General features: G+C 34.7%; 1 protein-coding gene across 2 annotated transcripts in view; it reads left to right on the top strand.

Moving 5' to 3' along the window:
• The window catches only part of STXBP1 (syntaxin binding protein 1), an 890,876-nt gene that overhangs the window by 746,455 nt on the left and 124,474 nt on the right, over positions 1-19,947 (top strand). The gene's annotated exons all lie outside the window — the stretch shown is intronic.

The raw sequence follows: 19,947 nt of genomic DNA on the forward strand, positions 1-19,947 counted from the left end.
TAGCAAGCCCTTTATGTACAGTTCTAAATTTTTAAAGGACCAATAGAAAAACAACATCAGTTAAAACAATACATAATCAAACTTGTTTCTTCCTTGTATTAAAATGACATCTAAATTTCACTCAAATAAATGTATGTTAATAAATATATATATATAAAATCAATATTTAAATAAAATCAGTATTTTGTCATTTAATAACGTTATTAAACTAAGAAATGTAAAACAAATAAAAAAATAAAATTTTTTTTTTTATAATTATAAATTATAATTTATAATTAAAATAATTAGAAATACTGACAGGTGGCTGCAGTTGTCCATGACTATGAAAACACATGTAGGCCCTCATGTTGTCTTTATCATGCAGATTGTTAGGTTTGTTAACTAGGATAGTCCAACTGGATACATGTCCATTTTCAGTGGAGGCTCGGGGAGAAAAGCTCCAAGGAAACATATGTGCAAGACATACAAACAAAATATTGTAACATGTTTCTAGTATATACAACAAGACCATACAGATGAGCACACATTATTAAGTCATTGACAAAGACATGTAGAATGATCAATATATATACAAACAATATTAAAGTATGTTAAGTATCTAGAGTCACATCGTGCATTTGAATGTGGTATTGATAAGACTGTGCAGTCCTATCAGGAGATTATGTGTTTAAGGTCAGAGCTACTGCAGTAGTGGTGTAGGACTGAAGTTAGTCTATTGTGGAGCAGGGAACATAACCCTTTGTTGTTGAGATGGCTTTTGATAGACTTTTTTAAATTTGGATAGAGAAGATTCCAGGGTAAAGGATGAAGGGAGGGAGTTCCAAATTTTGGATATGTAAGATGAGTAGAGGGAGTCACCGGCATGGTTGCGGGATCTAGTAACTGTTAATAGTAACTTATGTGTGGAGCGGAGTTGCCTAGGACAGGAGTACTGCTGAATTAGGTTGCTTAAAGATGGTGTTTTATTTGGGTGGGAGAGCAGCTTATAAGTGATGATAAGTTGATTATAGATTAGTAAGTTTGGCAGGTCAAGCCAGTCCAGTTGTTTTAGGTTATGACAGTGATGGATTCTAAAAGATGTGTTAATAGCAAAGTTGAATATTTGATTATAGCAGGTTGTCAGTTTGCTGGTTTCTGTTTTGGATAGATTTGTTAGGATTGGGGATGCTTAAAGTAATGTTGAGAGGAGGTGAGTGCGAGCAATTGTGGTCCTAGCAGTATGGGTCAGGAACGATTTGTGTTTGTAGAGACTACCTAGTTTTCTGTGAGTATTTTTAATAGCTAGATTATTGTGGATATCAAACTTTAACTTGTTATCAATGGTGACACCTAGTAACTTTGTGTGGGATTCGGGTGTGATAAGTGTACCATTTTTAGAGAGGATATTGAAAGTGGAATTAAGGTTGGTATTTTGTGAGGGGTAAAATAGCAGGATCTTGTTCTTTTTGGGGTTAAGAATGAGGCCATTGTCAGTAAGCCAGTTTTCAACTGAGTGGAAATTATCCTGGGTTTTATTGTGTAGTTCTTCCAGGGTTGAGGCACTGCATATTATAGTGGAATCGTCTGCATATTGTATAAGGCTAGTGCTGTTTGCAGCTGAGTGGAGACTGTTTCTGAAAACTAAGAATAGCAAGGGACCCAGTATTGATCCCTGAGGTACCCCAAGTGTGACTGGTAAAAGTGGAGACAAGTTATTGTTCCACTGTACTGCTTGTTGTCTGTCCCTGAGATAATTTTCAAACCAGGAGACTGTTTGGTTGTGTACATATGGAGTAGTACCTTCATTGAAAAGTTGTTATAGGTGCTTGTTGGTAATGAGATTGGGGGGTATCACATTTTATTATATATGTAAAAAAGAAACAGGCTTATCCATGGATCCTTGGCATAAAGGGGTGAACCCAGACTTTGACCCAGATGACTCAAATTCAGCTAGTGGCTGAAGCACTGGAAGAACCAGGGCAGGGGTAGTGGGAGTGAGAAGCTTACTTTAGCTGTCTCATTAACTCAACAGATAGAACACTCATCATTAGTGCAGACATCTGTGGGTTGTATTCTCACACCAGGTAGTTGCATTAATAATTCACTGCAATACAGCGGGGGGGGGGGGTCTGCACTCCTGAGTGTGCCATCTTTTAGATGAGACATTAAACCAAGGCCCCATCTACCTGAGCTGGTATTAGCTCAGGTAGATCTTAAAGTTCCCATGGCATTTATTGAAAAGAGCAGGGGAAGTTCTCCAGTGCCCTGGCTAAATTTCTCCTAGTCAGTATGAATTACCACCTTGGGTCTCCCCTGAAAAGTGGCCATTGGACTAATGGGACTAACCTGGTCAACAAAGTGTAAATCAATAAAATAAATAAATAAATTAATGTATCCCGTGAAGGGACTGGGATTCTATTTCGAGGTAGAGCATGAAGGAGGTCATAGACTGAACTCCCTGTCTGAAAAGGCGAGCCACTATGTCGTAGCAGAGGATATGGAGAGTACCAGCCTCACAGGCACTGATGCTTGTGGTTTTGGCCTTTATCTGCATGGTTAGGATTCCCTTTCCTTGGTCTTCTAAAATCCCCTTCCCTGACTGAGCGTACAGTGACCGTCTCCTGCCTCTTACAGTTGGAATGTATGGCAGCGAAATCACTGAAAAAGATGCTGCAAGGCAATCTCACGCTCAAGAGGGAGGGTCACTTGCCAAAATGGATATGAAAGATCTTGCCAGCCCCAAATGGGAGGAATAAATGGGTTAATGGAAAGTAATGGCTGATGTCTGCAGCCAAAATGTAGGTGGACATAAAATAAACAATAAAAAGCCTGTTTGACTGTTTTTGGTCTGGTAACAGAGAGGGCAGCCCGTTCCAAATGAGAATGCATTCTTTATACCATAATACTTTAATAAATAATAAATAGAACTTTGTACTGTAAAATGAAATTAAAAGATTGCAATTAAATTTACTTAAAACAAGGGTGACAGAGAATACATTTGACTGATTTTGTTTCCAGACTTTAACTGTTCTTTTTCAGATATAAAGCCTTGCAAAATTTGTTCATAATCATGCATTGTAGTTTATGGAGCAATCACCAGACAAGCACTACTGTTCTGGACAAGTGAATACTGGAAGCCACTGAAACTCAGAAAATGTGGTAGGATAGGACTCTGGGGAGCCAGGCTAAGGGTTCTGCTTGGAAGGGTGTTAGGTGTGAAACCTATTATTTGGTGTAGATTGTAATGGCCCATACCCATGAAAGCAATGCATATGTCCTGCTTGTTTTTATGGGTAAGATGTACTTAGGAACTTGTTTTATGATTTGTATTTTTCTGACTTATTTATAATTTAATACTTTGGTACCAGTGGTATGACATGAGAAAACATACTCCTGGTGAATATTCACATTAGTTGGCAATAGTAGGTTTCAAACTACATCCATATGAACATTAGTCTATTCTTTGCAGCTTCACATATGCAAATGGTAACTGTACAGGTTGTTAGAATGCTGTATAATTAAAGGCTGGATAAATAAATAAATAGTCGTGAAATACTGCCAAGGTATTAGCTCCTTCCTGTGTACAAGTTAGCAGGTATTTGATTTATTGTACCCATGTTATATCCTAGCATTTTACTCTTGTCTTTTGATCAAGTTATTTATATATTTGTTTTATTTATTGACATTTGATTACAGGGAAAGTCTGACTGGGTAGAAGCCCATTTTCAGTGGAGGCCCAGGAAGAAAAGATCCAAATTATCAGAAAACATTTTAAGAACAGTAATTTTATGTCTTCAAAAATCAAACAAAAACATCTGCAGTTTAAATAATTATAACAAATTAGACATACTATAAAAACAGTGGTTAATAATTGATACAAGTTATATGACATTCATTTAATATTTAGAGAAATTTTAGTCAACTTGTCGGGAAATTAAAGGTACGTTAGTCTAATACAAACAGTAATTGCAGTATGAAATAAGTGAAAAATAGACATGGCTGGGATTAAATGTTGCAGAATCCTTGGTTAGAGATTCAATATTATCTATAAAAAAAACAGAGTTGAACTGTATTGCAGTTTCAAGTAGTGAGTTATCGGGTGAGGGGTTTGAATTGAGTTTTTGGCCAGGATGAAAGATTTCTTTAATGGATATTCAACATTTTTAGGGTTGTGTTTAGTACTATTCTTAAAGTTATTATAATATATTTTTTTGTCTTCATGTATTTACTTTTTAGTACAATTACGAAGCATTCTGACGTTTTTAAGATATTGAGGTGCTTTTTATTTTGCCATGATTGAGAGAGAGAGAGAGAGATGCAAGTAGGCTAGCCAAACAGAAGAAAATGTCCTGCTAACCTTCTGTCTGTTTATATGAGCTCAACGCAAGATTTCCTTTAGAACTGACTTCTGTAATTGGAAGATGCTTTCTTGTTTCCATAAATACAGATACCCGAGGAGAGTTCTAATTAAGATGCTATCCATTTGGCCTAGAGTAGCATCACCAAGGAGTATTAGTCTTCAAGTACTGTAGATGTGTGCACTTCTGAGATAGTTTCAACTTCAAACTGCAGTACACCCCTCAGTTTCAGATATACAATTTTATATGTACAGTTTCACACACACTTTTTAAACATACACATTTACTAAAAGAAAAGTATAGTTTTACTTCTTTTACTTTTGTTTTTTAAAGCATATAACTGCGGTGGTGGTGCTGCAGTAGCATTGTCGCCTCACAGTAAGACGTTCTGTTCAATTCTCAGCTAAAGTGTCTTCTGTGTGGAGACATGCGTGAATGGGCGTACCTTCGTTGAAGGTTGTGCGTCAGGCCTGGCAAGTCGGTACGTAAAAATTTACTGCCAATCATTAGCGGACCGGAGTTCCGCTGTGGCGACCCCTAATCGGGAAAAGCCAAAAGATACAACAACTTACATTTTTCATAATTCAGTACAGCTTTAGTATGGCTCAGTTTACTTCTCCTACATTTCCCTTCTTAAAGAATAAATATTTTTCCATATAATTACAACTTTTTACAATGAGCAGAGTAAGCAGTTGTAAATGTATATAAGAGGTGAGGCTACAAGATCTCTGTATGACATAATGATCTTGGGGTGCATGTCACTACAGAGCTCCTTGTAGAAGTCTGTTTAGAAGGCTGCCTTCCTTAACTGTGATTTTTTGAAGCGAAACTGTCGGACGAAGGTTGCCAGGCTGAACAGCCATGAAAGAAGTGCCAACATTGCAAATAATCATCAGTAAAGGTCAAGAAGAAAGCTTTATGGAAAACTTCATCAGTTGTTGTCAGGCCATATTTCTCATATACCAGTGTGAATGGTAGGTATGTATATATATATATATATATATATATATATATATATATATATATATATATATATGGGTCCCCTTCACATGGTCAACATTTCAGAATGCCGAAGACCATATGATTGACATTCAAAATGTCGACCATGCAGAACTGCCATCTCCAAACAGTGTGGAATGGAAAGATTCCATCTTTGACACTGTAGTGCGATCTTGAAGTTGGTATATTTATGTTCCGGGGAGTGTGGAGGTGGAGCGTGAAGGTAAGATTTTGTTGTGGGTTTTTTTTTTGTATGGTCGACATTTCGAATGTCGATCATACGGTCTCGGCCATATGGTTTTCGACATTCTGAAATGTTGATCATATCAAGTAGACATATATATATATATATATATATATATATATATATATATATATATATATATATATATATTAGTCTAACATGCTGTCAGAATGCCAGAATATCCTGATGTTGTGAAGTAGAGGTGCTTCCTTATTTCTGACAAATGCAGTCTTTTGATGTTTGATTTCCTTCCTGCATTCCTTGTGAATAGAGAGAGCAATTACAACTGGAAGGAGCAACCCCCCCATATATTTAAAAGTTCACAAGTACCTGATCCTTTACCTTTATGCTAAAATTAATCTCTCTCATAAGACTACCAGAGCTCTCATGTCTAGTCAGCTATCCTCTCCGGGTTACATTTGTTCAGAATGGAGATGAAAACTCTCAGGTTGATGACAGCTATGTAATAGAAGGGAGCAATAACTGCAATATGTATTCATAACTCAGTGCAAGGCAATGTTGGTTTCTGTAAGACTAATGGCCTGTATTCAGGGAAGACCTGAAGTAGTATTTATAAACACTGGAAAAACTTTGGCCAGGAAATCAGGGAAATTTATTTACTCTTTAATGGAGGGGGGTGGAGTTTTAGCATGTCTGTTCCGATGACAGATGTGGGACGGGCTGAGCAGGAAGTGATAACTGCCGATCAGCCAGGAACTTGAATTGTAGTGCAGGCATGTGAAAAGAAGCTCTTAGATCGAATATTGAGGTTCTGGAACAAAATGAGTAGAATATAGCAGAGTGAGGACAAAGTGCAACTGACTGTGGATGTTCCTGGATGGCAATGCCAGGAGAAGTGAGATGATAAAAGAAGTGCAGTGTGATTGACTAATGAATCGCCTAAAGACTGACGGCTGGACTAAATTCATAGTCAGGAAGAGATAGGCAGCTGAATTAAAGAACCAGGGAGGGTTATAAATTGACTCTAGTACTGTGAGATCTGTAGACAGTACATGCTGTCTGAGTGGGATGGTATCCCTGGACATAATCCTTGCCACAATAGACAAAATGATTGTGCTTAAAATAATACACACAAAAGGCTTAAGTGAGATACTTGATAAAATTGTAAGAAAGTTTTGATGAAGATGATAAGGGATTCCTCTTTCTTTTTTTCACCTTTACATCAGTTTAAATAAATATACATATGTATGCAGTCTAAGCATATACAGTACCTTGCAAGTAAAACATTAATTGAGAAATAACTGACTGAACTGCATCACCATCCTAATTTAAATGCATCTTTACCAAAAACACCATGATTTCAGCACTACTTAACATAGACATCTTCAGTCAATGGAACATTGCACAAACTTGTCCCAACAAGTATTTGCAGCACATGTACTAAACTTTATGTAAAACAAGAAAAATATAACATATTAAGTGATCCTAAAAAGATTCTAACCTTGTTCCATATGTTTTTCTTCTCTTATACCACCCTATACTGCTATGTCATACAAAATTGGAACTATAAAATTAAACCATTTTTTTATTTTAACTTTGTTAGCTAATTTTCCTATCAAATCACTATTACCCTCATTTTGACAAAGTAGCCTCCCATACATGACAAAGTAGCCTTGCATACAGCTACATCAGCATCTCCACAACCCTTCAAATGCTTTCCACCTTCCATGTGGGGCAAATAATTCAATTACACTAAGATTTCATCAACTTCCTTCTTTTTATATACACATTGTCAGTTACCTACCAGCCTGGTAGGGATTTTTTTATGTATTTCACCACAAGTGGGTTTTCCCTGACACCTTCTCTATATAGAATGGGTAAGCAAATCAGTTACAGAGCTCATAGGTTCATAGGTTGGTACTAGGCTATCGGCCATAGGGCCTATACAAGCCTAGCCATAACAATTCCCTGGCTATTTCGTCCCACACTATTTACTTTCAAGGTAATTACAACATGCTATTGAACCATATCTCCCAACCTCTTAGAGCAAAAAAATCTGGACAAAGCCTACAACGATGGGGGACAAATAGGGACAGATTTTAAATATTGCTCTTACAAACTTAGAAAGTTGATAGAATAATAGGTTTTGCATTAGCATTAATTTTCTGAAGGATGTGGAATCTTAAACTTAAATGTTTGTCGTTATTTAATGACTTCAATCCTCAGCTATTTGCCAGACAGATTTTAGGAGGAACACACCAAAACTATGAGGCAAAAGTCTGGACATTCTGTGAAAATCTGTACAGTTGAGAGGTCTGTATTGAACTAATTCCCAGGATTCAATAACACCTATATTAACTGTACACCATTCTGAATGAACAGACAACACAGGCATAAGTCACATCTTCTTCTTCCTAAGTTAGTTTTCCTACTGATATTCTTGCAGCATTAAATATTGGCAGAGATTCATAAATGTTACCTCAAAGTATAGACTACATATACAAATAGTGCAATCTTTCTGAGTGACTAAAAAGCACAAAAAATGTAATAAGAATGTTCTTGAATACATATTGTGTGCACTTAGTGTTGGCTGTATTGAATCTGGCCCAATGTTGTTTTCTTATTACTTGTAATCCAGGAGGTTACCCCTTATCACGGTAGGAGATTTTGGGAAGGTTTTTTTGTCTGTTATTTGCTTGGAAGGACTATTTTGATGTGAGTTTCTGATCACCTCAAAAGTTTTAAAGGTTTGACAGTGATATAAAGAAAAAACAATGTAATACCACTTACTTATTTTTTTGCAATGCCTGTGTCCCAGCCAGTGCACATGTGTGAATATATTACAAAAATGAAGGTCAAATATTAATAATATAAATAATTTAAAATAAAGACCAAGTAGGCTTTTTACAGTTTTAAGGGATCCCAAGTCATGGCTGAATGAATCCAGAATGTATAGCCATGAGGTTAGACTATAGTAATGTCACTGGGTGACAAAAATAATATCCCTCATGTTTTATAAGTAGGGTGACTGGGCAAGATGCTTACCCAAGAAAATTATAAGGCATGTTTTAAGTATGGGGAATAAAGATATACCAGTACAGGTAGCCATTTAAAATCTTGGGACTCATATTCCCAAATCCCAAAATACGGAGACTGAATAGCAAAAATCTGGAATTAACATATACCAAGTTCAAGCTGGTCATTTCTTTGAGTATTCATTTTTATCTGACGTATGGTAATCTCAGATTGTTATACAGAAGTTTAAGGGGTACGAGGAGCAACTGTACAAGTTTTTTTTTTTACTCAAATTTTTTTTTATTTTTCTTCAAATAATAACAAATAGCTTAATTAAAGTTTATGTAAGTAATTAGAACCAATAACAAAGTATATACATTATTTACATTTGACCTGAAGTTAACTATATGGTAAACCAATCTTGATCAAGTTCATGTAAGACATAGACAATTATTTTTCTTTTTTTTCTTTTTTCAAGAAGATTCTGAGTTCATTTTTAATGTCTCGAGAGGTGGATTGTTACTCCATAATTTAGGAGTAATTCTCAGTTCCTTGGCTTATTTCCATCAGTGCTGTTTCACTGAGTAGACTTAAACATTCTTCAAAGGATGGTTCAGAGATAGATTTCCACTTTCTTGAGATACACTTCCTTGCAACTGGTTGTATAGTCCATAGTAAATATAAATCATTTTTATTCATTTCTGATTTTTTATTAACATTCAGTAAAATTAGAGTTTTGGATAATACAAATGTATCTGTGAATATAGCTTGTAAAAAATTACTGATATCTTCCCAGAATTTTTTGACTTTAATACAATCATAAAAGATGTGTATCCAATCTGCTTTACACATTTGTAAACCTCTCCAACAGGTAGCATTATTAGAGGAACTAATTTTGGCTAGTTTTTTAGGAGTGTAAAATGCTCCCTGCAGAAATTTCCATGTATGTATTCACCAAAATTGTGTGTTGGATGTTAATTTGACAGAATACAACACATTAGTTTTGCTCTCTATGGCAAACTTATTAAGTGTCCTTTAGTGATGAAATTCCAATAGTTCCTTTGAGTTTTAGCTTTATAGTTTACTAACATTTTGTATAATTTTGATGCTATATTTGCCCGATTGTGCTTATATATAAAATAAGCAAAAGCCAACTACAGAGCTACCATGAAAACACAAAAAGTTTGGCACCTCAGTCCCAATGGAGCTGTAGCAACTCAGTCACAGTAAAGTTATATACTGAATTTTTAATTTTCAGTCACAGATGTTAAAGTCCATACACCAACTGGTACAAAAACACAGGTTTATTATAAACGAGGTAAGCGCTTTCGCTAAGGAGCTTCTTCAGACCTATCATTACACAAGTAAAATCAGAGGGTATATATATCATTCATTATACATCAATTAACAAATCATGAAGCAGGACATACCCTTAAAGACATACAGACAAAATATAACACAAAAAGACATATAAATAAAACTCAAGCATCTAAACAATATATGCACATATATAAATAAATCACTAGACATAAAAATACCTCAGAAAATATATAGATATATATATATAAGTATATACATTATATATATAAAAATAGTAATAAAAATACATATATATATATATATGCCCATATAAAACACATGAACAAATTATCTACATAATCTCCTTCTTTTTAAAACTGGTTTTATTGATGCTCGCTCATTTAGGCCCCTGCCCCTATCAGCCTTTAAGATAATGATCCAACACGTTTCTCTGTATTCTGTGTATGTTCTAATATCTCCCTCTCTAATATTGGTACAAATAGATTCAATGACTCTAAACCTAAAGGTATGCTCTACACCTAGATGACTGACATGTTTAGAGAGTGCATTGTTGGGTTACTTCTTCTTTATATTGTAAAGGTGTTCTATCATACGATCACGTAAAACTCTGTTTGTCTTACCAACATAAAATGCACAACAGAGCTCACATGTTGTGGTGACCTCTGAACCTAAAGGACTTACACGTGTCGGGATGAGGGAATTCTCTTTGAGTACTAATATAACCACAAAAATTACAAGAACCACAGGGTCTAGTAAAACCAAACTCAACAGATGTCCTACTATCATTCTTATGGCATAACAGTCTCTTCAAATTTTTACGGTTCTTATATCTAAACAAAGGAGCTTGACCAACAATATCCCCTATATCACCATCGACCAAAAGAATTGGCCAATGTTGTTTAAAAAGCTTAGTTATATATCCAGTATCATTTGAAAAATATAATGGAATTTTAGTTAACCTGGCTCCATTGTTAGTCATTGGAGTGACAATTCTGTCATTCTGACCAAAATATGGTTTAGCTCTATTCTCTCTCAAGGAGGTAAGGTCATCCCATTGTCTATGTAATTCTGCATGCGAATACCCTCTTTCTATCAAATCTTCACTCATCTTGGTAAGTTCTGAAAGAAAACCAGCTTCTGCTTTTACTCCTCGAAGAGCTGATTATTCTGTTTTTTCTTTATACTGTGATTATATATCGTTTCACTCAAGTATTTTATGAATTTAGGTTTGTCTTTAGAAGATGAATTACTAATTTTTCTGCATAGATCTTGTGAGTATATTAATACACTTTGAAGTAATAGCCAATCAGAAGAAGAAGAGAGATTATATGTATTCATTATATATTGAATGTCTACAACTTTATGTTTATTAATACAATGCTGCCAACATATAAAGTTTTTTGTTTCCCATGTACTAAAAGTATTCCTATGTATCTTATTAAAAAAAATTTGTGGAGCTAAATGAAGTTAATAAATACATCCAAAGTTTTATGTCTGTACTGGCATTAACAAATTTTCTGAAAGAGTTACAAATGTAATTTATAAAGTTTTGCTATATTATATTGAATGTTAATGCATAAGATGTGCCATAATTTGTTAATTTGATCTGTTACCGTATAGTTTTTTTATTATGGAATTTTCATTTGAATAAATCTTCTTCTTTCGGCTTTTCCCGGTTAGGGGTCACCACAGCGGATCATCTGTCCACTCAAGATTGGCAGTGGAGTTTTACAGTGTCGAGTTGCCAGCCCGGTGTCCAACCTTCCACAGAAGGCACACACACACACACTCTCACACCTAGGGCCAATTTAGAGTGTCCAATCAACCTACTGTATGTCTTTTGGGATGTGGGAGGAAACCGGAGCACCCAGAGGTTTCATTTGAATAAATAATAGTATGTAAAGTTTTCCAGTTGGAGGAATAGTTTGGATCTGTCTAGTTTATGATGATTTTAAAAATAGAGGCTTTGATATAGGTCTCTATATCTGGAAAATTGATCCCTCCTTGTTCCCAAGGTCTGATATGGTATGTGAAAGCTACTCTATTACTTTTAGGGTACCAGAGACATTTTAACAAAATTGTATTTATTTCTTTTATGAGATGTTTATCTGGTATCACAGGAATAGCTTGTGCTATGTATAAGATTTTTGGAAGTAATATCACTAGATAATTATTCATAGTATTTTTGATATTACTGTAGTTTGTGGTTAATGTTTCTTCTATATTTTTACATAAGATAATGCCTAAATAATTTATTGTGGAGACTTGTTTGCCAATTATACAATTTCCATCTATTAGAAAGTCACTATTTTTGTTCAAAATTATAAAGTTAAACTTTGTTTTGTTGAAGTGAAGACCTGAAATTGAATAAATATTTTCAATCTCCCTATCTAATTCATTTAGGGACTCTTTTTGAGGTAAATAAAGTAAGAAGTATGTCATCTGCAAATAGCATAATTTTAGAATTATATTGACCATATATATCAATACTTTTTATTTTATAATTGTAGCGAATTGAAGATGCAAATAGTTTAATAGCTAATGCAAATAGAATAGGAGACATGGAACAACCTTGTTTTGTGCCTTTAGTTAGCGTTATAGATTCAGAAGTAAATGCTCCTAATTTTACATAAGCTATGTTGTTTTTGTAAGTATTTTTTTCAAAGAAATAAAGGAATGAGGACATTCATAAAATTCTAAAACTTTAAATAATCCCAGTTTAAAGAGTTGAAAGCTTTGTCTATGTCTAGTGCAATCAATAGAGCTTTTTGATTCTCTTTATTTAAGATGTCAGTAAGTGTTAATATTCTTTGAATGGTATCATAAGTTTAAAAAACACAATTTCACCAGCACTTAACCAGCACTTCTTTATTCGAGTGATCTGGTACCTCAGCAATTCGCCTTCATGGATCACAGTGCATTCTATTTTCAAATAAGTATATATATACACACATCAATCACATCATACAGCTGTCAATAATCCAATTAGATAATTAATTATCTGTTAAACATTTAAAGTAACAACAAAAATGTAATAATAAATAAATATAATAAATATTCTAATAAATACTAAATATAAATAAATATGAAATGTTGAGTAACAAAAATTAAATATTAAATACCCAATTCCTGATTCAAACCAAAGGGCTTTAAAGTCTTAATCATCCTAGTTTCTAATTCTAGCAGTTTTGCCACAGGATCACCCCCTCTAGACAAAAAAGGCCTCCCAAGCACACAAAATTTAAACTACTAGGGAATCACCATGTTTATCATGGAAATGTTTAGCAGTAGGGCTCACTTCATTATTATTCCTAATGTCTTTAAGATGTTCTAGGACCCGAATCCTAACCATACGTTTGGTTTGTCCTATGTACCAAACATCAGTACAAGAACAGCCCAGGATATATACCACCCCTGTTGATCTGCAGTTGAAAAAGAACCTAGGAACAAATGTCTTGCCATTAATAATATTTAAATTCATAGTTCTATCACAAATGCTGCAATGACCACATGGAAAAGTGCCAGAAGGCAAAAGGTTATTGTTCTCCTTAACAAAATTGTGATTTAATAACTCTTTTAAGTTTTCCCCCTCTTAAATGAAAAAGTAATATGTTCCAGAAACAAATGACCTATAGTTTCATCTTCACTTACAATATGCCAATATTTCCTCACTATTTGAATCAATTCACTAGAAAATGGAGAAAATCTTGTAACATAAAAAAGCTTCTTATCATCAACAACAATCCTTTTGTCATGCATTTTACCCACAGATTTGTTATTCATAGCTAATGTGTATGATATGTCATTAATATTCCCAAGTATTTTTTGTTTGCATCCCAATAAATGAGCCTCATCATAACCTCTTTCTCTCAGTCTTAACAAAACCTTATCCAATTTGTTAACTCTTTCATTTATGTCACTAGTATGATTATAAATCCTTTTTTTTTGGTATCATAAGTTTGTCGGTTATAAATGAAACCCATTTGATCCTCATTTAAAATATGAATCATGGATTTTTTAATTCTGTTAACTAGAACAGACATAAAAAATTTGTAATCATTATTGATCTATAAGAACTACATTTTGTAGCGTCTTTATTTTCTTTTATGATGGGTGTGATTAAGGAATATCTCCATGAGGGTGGTATTGTGTTTTGTGTATGGATTTCAAGTAAAGGTTTATCAAGTATTGCAGTTTGGAAGTTGGAAAATGTTGTATAATTCAATTATTATGCCATCAACTCCTGGTGCTTTATTATACTTACTTTCCTTAAATTTTTCTATGACTTCTTTATGTGAAATTTGTTTTTGAATATCTAATTTTAATTTTTCTGGTATTTTCTTAATTTTAGACAAGTTTAAATCATAATTTGAAAAGTTTGTTTGAAATTTACCTTTTCTATAGTGTTCAGTATCATGATATTTGAAAGCATCAAGAATATCATTTATATCCGATACTTTTTTATTCTTTTTCCCTTCATGAAGAATATTGGTGATATTATTTGTTCTGTATTGCCTCTTGATTCTTATTATCAGGTTGTGCATATGTTTGGGGTGTAGAATATGAGTTTAATTTTAATTTTTCTACTGCCAAATTAGCTGCGTGTATTAACATTTCATTATATTTTTGTTTAATTCATCAATTGTCTTTTTGTTATTGGTAGAATTTGTTGAGTCGTTTTTAATTTTTATAAGTTGTTGTATGTTATATAATTCAGATTCCCATTCTTTTGATTTATTCTTGAACCATGTTAGAGTTTTACCATATATATAAGCTTTTAAAGTATTCCATATCATGACTATGTTAATCTTTTTCAGAATAATTACTAAGAAAAACTGTAATTCTGAAATCAACCATTTTGTGATATAAGCTGGTATTCTTGTCATATGGGTCAATTTCTTAAAGTCTACTTGAAATTTAAGAATAAGTGAACTATGATGTGATAATAGGCAGGGAATTATTGAAAAGGTAGTTACTTTTGTATTTAGTTCTTCGGAAATAAAAATTTTGTCTATTCTTGTTTAGGTGCCAAATCTATGATCTTGATGGGAAAATAGTAGTGAATTATTTTCTTTAAAGCTAAATGTTTCAAGTAGGTTATGATTTTCACTTTGTTTTTGAATATTTTTGTTATAGAAGGTAAACATAGATTTCTCTTGTTAGTGGTCTCAGAGTTATCCAGGATACAATTAAGATGTCCACCTATTATCAGGTTTCCCTTATATGTTTCTCTAATGAGGTGTAGATGTTTTTTACTGCCCCTGTTCTTATGCCAGGGAACCAGTACAAATTTACTAGTGTCCAAATTCTATTATTAAATTTCACTATAACAAGCGCTATGAGTCCTTCTTTGTCTTCATAATTATATATGATTTGAGGATTAGTGACATTCTTCCTCCACAAAATTATTACTCCTCTAGTTTTAGTTTTGTATGGTGAATGAGTTAACATTAAATATTCATTTGGGTTCCATATATGTTTGTCATTTGTTTTGAAGTAAGTTTCTTGAAGAAAGATCACGTGTGCTTCATTTAATTTTAAATATCTTAATAGGTTTGATCTTTTCTTTGGATTGTTCAAACCATTGATATTTAAAGAAAGTAGTGTTAATTCCATTTGTTGTAACTAATTTTAAATTATACTTGTATAAAGGTTAAAACTCAGAACTCTTTCATTGCTTTGTAGTTGACTAAAGTTCTTGTCTCTTCTATATATTTTGATCAGATTGGTATCTTCTGTTAAGAAACATAAAAAATTCTAGTTCAGGCCTATAAAAAAGAAAAAAGAAAAAAAAAATAACATGAAAGTAATTATCTGTAATAAAATAATCCAACATTTTAGGATTTCCCTCATCATACATGGAATGGTAAACATTCCTAATCCAACAGATGAAAATATACAAGTTTAAGGAAAAGAGCAATGTTCAATATTCTCTATTTACGTATATTTTCTGTCTTATTTCCTTCAGGATCTCAGGACTTGCTAATTTGAGACTCCAGATTTTACTAGTTAGCCATCGGTTTAATGTATAACAAAATTAAATGTTTGCATTGTTTTATATTGAGGATATTAATAGCAATTATTATTTATTTATTTATTTGCAGTTTGTTTTCCAGGATAGTCCATTGGACTACAAGGAGCCCATTTTCAATGGAGTCCTGGGGAGAAAAGGTCCAGAGAAATATAAATACATAGTACAGAAAGAGCACAAATCCAAAATATACATTTCACTTAAATGTTAAATACATATTTTGTATAGTACAAACCCATATTGTACAATTCAAATAGATGTTACATAATACAGAAATAAAAGATTTTCATTAGGAAAATTACATCAGGTTAATTTTTTTTTTTTTTTTTTTTAGGGAATTACAATGAGGTAAGGATGCAAAACTTTAGGAGGTAGTGACAGGTAACAAAGTTTAGAAAGTTAGGAAGAAAGTATGATAGTATTAGGTTGGATGAGAGCAAGAGCAATTGCATTGTGAAGTAAGGTGTGAGTGCAGTAAGGTTTTAAACAAGGCAAGACTGCTGGTGATGCGGATGGGAGAATGGAGAGAGTTCCAGAGGCATGCAAGAGAGAAGGACATCAACTGATTCCCAGCAGGATGTGTTGGTTTATTTTAATTAGGTTTTGGGAATTGGATCTTAGGAGTATATCTGGTTTATGCATTTTAAAGGTATTTGATAGGGAGGGGCAGAGAGAGACGGTTATGAATGAGTTTGTGTGCTTGGATGAGCTGAGTATATGTGAGGAAGTTTGGTAATTGTAGCCAAGTTAGTTGGTGAAGCGAATTGCAGTGGTGAGAAGAGGCTGTATGACCTGCCACAAATGTGGATATTTTGTTATAACAAGATGAGAGTTTTGTTTTGAGGGAAGATTGTAGGCTGGTTAGGATAGATGCACCATATAAAAGGGATGGGATGATGCATATATTAGCTAATGTAATCCTGGTGGTGGGAGAGATAAAACAACTGCGGCTGTAAAGCATAGCTAATTTCTTATGTTTTTTTTTTTATATTTGCTTGTAGATGCTTATTAAATTTTAGTTGATTGTCAGTAATAATTCCTAGTAATTTTGTGTCAGGGACTAGTTCTAGGGGGTATTGTTATTGCTGATAATTATGAAGGATTGTTTGTCTAGGGAAGAGGTTTTGGATACACTGAATAACATAAGTTTTGTTTTGGTTGTATTAAGGGCTAGATGGTTGTTGAGCATCCACTGTTCAGTGGAACAGAAGGTGGCTTGTGTTAAATTGTTTACAGTTGTGATGGAAGGGGAGGAACAGATTATAGTAGAATCATCGGCATATTGGATGAGACTGGAGTTAGGAACGGCTTGGACTAAATCATTTATGAATATGTTGAATAGTAGGGGGCCTAGAATGGAACCTTGAGGGATGCCTGTGGATGTATTAAGGAAGGGTGAGGATTGCTTTTTTCCATTTAACTGCTTGATGCCTGTTTGTGAGATAGCTTGTGAATCACTGGGTAGAGGAAGGGGGTCGGTTAAGTCTAGATAGTTTGGTAAGAAGGAGGTTGTGGGAAATAGTGTCAAATGCCTTAGAGAGGTCAAGGAAAAGAGTGGATACAAAGTGACCAGAGTCGTGGGCTTTGTTGATTGTTTCTAGGAAGGAGAGGAGGGCAGTGGAGGTACTATGACCTGGTCTAAAGACATGTTGTGTGGGGGTAAGAAGCTGATTATTAATGAGGTAGGGAAAGAGCTGTTGGTGTACAAACTTTTCAAGTAGCTTAGAAATAGGGGATAGGATGGCGATAGGGTGAAAGTTTGGGATGTCATTGTTATTGCCACTTTTATGGAGAGGAATAATAAAGGCCTTCTTCCAGATCTGGAGGACCTGGCTTTCTGAGATAGACTGATTAATTAGTATGCTGATCAGGAGAGTAATGGCTTCTGCGCCTACTTTTAGGAAGTAGGAAGGAATTTCATCAGGGGCATTGGAGCCAGGTTTTAATTTTAGGAGAAGTTTTTTTAGGGTGAATATAGTGATGGGATTGATAGAGAAAGATGGAGGCTTGGGGCAAGGTATGCTAGGGAGCACACTGAGGAGGGGTTGTAGAGGTGTTGGTGAAGGATGATGTTAGCTTGCTTATGGACTCTATGAAGAAAGAGGTAAATTGGATGACCACGTCAGAGGCATCTGGGTTGGGGCAAGGGTTTTCTTTTTTTCTTGGGTTGAGGAGAGATGAGATTCCTTTCCAAAATAGTTTGGGATTGGTGGTGTGGTTGGTTTGGAGAGTGGAGAAATAGGCTTTGCGGTCTAAGGTAATACGTTTTTTGACTTTATTTTGTAGTGTTTTATATTCGTTTAGGGCAATAGTGGTTTTATTTTTATGGTAATGTGTCCAGGCTTTGTCACAGAGTTGCATAGTAGCTAAGGTGTTTTTTGTTAACTAGGGTACAGGGTTACTTTTTATACGCTTTTTTTTAGAGGGGCAAAGTAGTTGAGCAGGTTTGTGAAAGTAGAGTTAAAGTAGGATAAAGCATTATCTAAGGAAAGAGTTTTTAATGGGATCCAGTTTGTGCTTTGTAGTGCATTCGAGAAGGTTTCAGCATTTAAGTTCTTTAGGCAACAAGTGGAAATATAGGTGTGAGTTGGTTGTATAGAAGAGGGGAAATGGTGGGCAAAAGTGGGGAAATGGTCAGCTAGTGGGTCTGGGAGAATACCACTATCGGAGATATAGTGAGGATGGGATACTAGAATCCAGTCTATTGTAGTTCCAGTGATGGAGTTCTTGGAAGGCCTGGTAGTGGAATTGATTAGTTGTGCAAAGTTATATAAGTTAATATTGAGTGAGTTAGTGGGAGATTGGATTGTGGCCCAGTTTATGTTCATGTCCCCCAGGATTATGGTTTCATGAGTAATGTTGGTCGAGATCCAGGAGAGAATATCTTCAAGGGATGAGATATTTTGCCAGGGGGGATATAGAGGAAGAGAACAAATATGAGTTTATGCTTGTTTAGGTGGAGTAGGTCTGGTATTATTTCTGCCTTGCCAAATTTGGGAAAGGGTTTGATAGAGGGGGTGACTACGACAGATGCTGAGTAAAGGAGTGCTACACCACCTCCCTTTTTTTGTGTTCTGTCATTCCTTAACATGCGGTAGTTGGGAGGAGTTATTTCAGAATCTTGTATGTGGGGCTTAAGCCAGGTTTCTGAGATGGAGAGAATATCAGGCTGGTTATGTAGAAGCCAGGCATGAAGGTTTCAAATTTTATTACACAGGCTCTGAGCATTTAAAGCTGAGAAGTGGAGGGGTTTTCCTGTTGCTTGGGGTGTTGGATGCAGTGTGGTAGAGTGGTTTGGGTTTGGGTGGATGTCCCCAGAGAGAAGGATAGAGATAAGATGATGGATGTGGTATTTGGTTTGTTTGGGGTGTAGTATACAGGTAGAGTGTTTTGTGGACATTAGACTAGTGAAGTTAGGAACAGTGTTTTTAGAGTTAGGTAGGAGTCTATAGGAGAAGAACATGCTAGTGTTGAGAGGATAGAGACTGGAAGATATATGAATAACAGTAGATGTGCACCTTGTAGAGGATGGGGTAGTGGTGTGAAATGGGGGGTAGTGGTTTGCATTAGTAGGTTGGGTGATATAATTTAGGTAAGTTAAGGTAATTAGAAGTATTATTTGAGTAAGTAGGGATAGAGATTTGAGGGTCATGATGTTGGTTATTAGAGTAGAAGTAGGGGTGAGTTAAGTTGTGGAGTTAGTTTGAGTAAGAGATTATGGTTTAGGTTAATTGTTTAATAGTTTATCAGGATAAGTTGTGTTTGGCAGTAAACTCTGAAAGGTAGGCTTACTGTAATGGGTGAACTGTGGGAGGAGATTTTGGGGGTACCCAATGATTATCTGAGTAAAATCTACTGTAATTACTACAGTGATAGTGGGCATGCCTTTGGTATGAATGAGTATACTGCATTTGCTGAAATTATATGCTTGCTGTTAATTGTCAAAGGTGTTGATGTAATGTTTTGCTAGCTTTCATTATATGGATTGGGTGCTCACAAGATCACCACACCATCTCATTATGATTTATATGTTTTCTTAT

The sequence above is a fragment of the Protopterus annectens genome, chromosome 16.part0 (assembly GCF_019279795.1).
Source record: "Protopterus annectens isolate FY-2018-M chromosome 16.part0, PAN1.0, whole genome shotgun sequence".
NCBI lineage: Eukaryota > Metazoa > Chordata > Ceratodontiformes > Protopteridae > Protopterus > Protopterus annectens.